Source organism: Durio zibethinus, unplaced genomic scaffold (assembly GCF_047325235.1).
Source record: "Durio zibethinus cultivar Kanyao isolate XHJ-2024 unplaced genomic scaffold, ASM4732523v1 HiC_scaffold_228, whole genome shotgun sequence".
Lineage (NCBI taxonomy): Eukaryota > Viridiplantae > Streptophyta > Magnoliopsida > Malvales > Malvaceae > Durio > Durio zibethinus.
Window position 1 is genome coordinate 25,001 of NW_028322851.1, and position 2,500 is coordinate 27,500.

Here is a 2,500-nt window from a genome sequence, read left to right on the forward strand (position 1 = left end):
CATCGGCACACGCTGGGCCCTGGTGCGGGCGGTTGCCTCGACCACCATCGGCACACGCTCCGCCCTGGTGCGGCAGGTTGCCTCGACCACCATCGGCACACGCTGGGCCCTGGTGCGGGCGGTTGCCTCGACCACCATCGGCACACGCTGGGCCCTGGTGCGGGCGCTTGCCTCGACCACCATCGGCACACGCTGGGCCCTGGTGCGGCAGGTTGCCTAGACCACCATCGGCACACGCTGGGCCCTGGTGCGGGCGCTTGCCTCGACCACCATCGGCACACGCTGGGCCCTGGTGCGGGCGCTTGCCTCGACCACCATCGGCAGACGCTGGGCCCTGGTGCGGCAGGTTGCCTCGACCACCATCGGCACACGCTGGGCCCTGGTGCGGGCGCTTGCCTCGAGCACCATCGGCACACGCTCGGCCCTGGTGCGGTCGGTTGCCTCGAGCACCATCGGCACACGCTGGGCCCTGGTGCGGCAGGTTGCCTCGACCATCATCGGCAGCCTCGACCACCATCGGCACACGCTGGGCCCTGGTGCGGGCGCTTGCCTCGACCACCTTCGGCACAAGCTCGGCCCTGGTGCGGTCGGTTGCCTCGAGCGCCATCGGCACACGCTGGGCCCTGGTGCGGCAGGTTGCCTCGACCACCATCGGCACACGCTGGGCCCTGGTGCGGCAGGTTGCCTCGACCACCATCGGCACACGCTGGGCCCTGGTGCGGGCGGTTGCCTCGACCACCATCGGCACACGCTGGGCCCTGGTGCGGGCGGTTGCCTCGACCACCATCGGCACACGCTGGGCCCTGGTGCGGGCGCTTGCCTCGAGCACCATCCGCACACGCTGGGCCCTGGTGCGGCAGGTTGCCTCGACCACCATCGGCACACGCTGGGCCCTGGTGCGGCAGGTTGCCTCGAGCACCATCGGCACACGCTGGGCCCTGGTGCGGGAGCTTGCCTCGAGCGCCATCGGCACACGCTGGGCCCTGGTGCGGCAGGTTGCCTCGAGCACCATCGGCACACGCTGGGCCCTGGTGCGGTCGGTTGCCTCGAGCACCATCGGCACACGCTGGGCGCTGGTGCGGGCGCTTGCCTCGACCAGCATCGGCACACGCTGGGCCCTGGTGCGGCAGGTTGCCTCGATCACCATCGGCACACGCTGGGCCCTGGTGCGACAGGTTGCCTCGAGCACCATCGGCACACTATCGGCCCTGGTGCGGGCGGTTGCCTCGACCACCGTCGGCACACGCTGGCCCTGGTGCGGGCGCTTGCCTCGAGCACCATCGGCACACGCTGGGCCCTGGTGGGTTTAGGCACATCTTCAAATTTCTGCCGTGCCAATGCCATTTTTATGGCTTGTAAATTCATACAATGGTCCCCTAAGCCTTCACGTGAAGTTTCGTTGGAAGATGACTCGTTTTCTATTTTTCATGATTTTCGAAACTTTTTGCGGTTCGGGATTTTTTAAAATTTTTTTATAAGGATTTTTGGCTCCAAATTTTGTAGGCATGATCCTTCTATTTTTGTTGGCATGCACAAAAAAATTCAGCTAAAAACTCGAAGTAGAGAAGATTTTGTGACCGTTTGAAAAAAGTGTCCCCATTTCAGACACTTTAACGGCTACTGGTAGCAAACCTGTAAAATCTCAAATGCTCTTTAAGGGGGTGTGAATTCTCAGAGGTTTGATGAGGGATAGGGGGCCAACACAAGGCCAAGTACCAGCACCCATCGCACATCATGTGCGCACACCCCCCCGGCCCCCCTCCCAATCGCCGGAACCCCAATGCCGCCGGTCAGGTTCTCCGGCGGTACTCCGGCGATGCTCCGGCGATGCTCCGGCGATGCTGTCCCGAGTGAAAAAAATGCGGCACCAGCACATGCTGGAGCCAAGCATGGGCACCGTGGCTCAAAATCGAACTTCGGCCAAGGCCTCGACCATCAATGGCACATGATGACGCATGGTGATGGCACATGCATCGACCATCATCGGCATAGGCTGCCCTTCGGTACGGGCACTTGCCTCGACCGCCATCGGCACAAGCTGGGCCCTGGTGTGGGTTGTTGCCTCGATCACAATCGGCACATGCTGAGCCTTGGTGCGGGCGGTTGCCTCGAGCACCATCGGCAGACCCTGGGCCCTGGTGCGGCCGGTTGCCCCGATAACCATCGGCACACGCTGGGCCCTGGGGCGGGCGCTTGCCCCCAGCACCATCGGCACACGCTGGGCCCTGGTGCGGGCGGTTCCCTCGACCACCATCGGCACACGTTGGGCCCTAGTCCGGGCGGTTACCCCCAGCACCATCGGCACACGCTGGGCCCTGGTGCGGGCGCTTGCCCCCAGCACCATCGGCACACGCTGGGCCCTGGTGCGGGCGGTTGCCCCCAGCACCATCGGCACACGCAGGGCCCTGGTGCGGGCGGTTGCCCCGAACACCATCGGCACAAGCCGGCCCTTGGTGCGGGCTCCTGGCTCGACCACCATCGGCACACGCTGGGCCCTGGT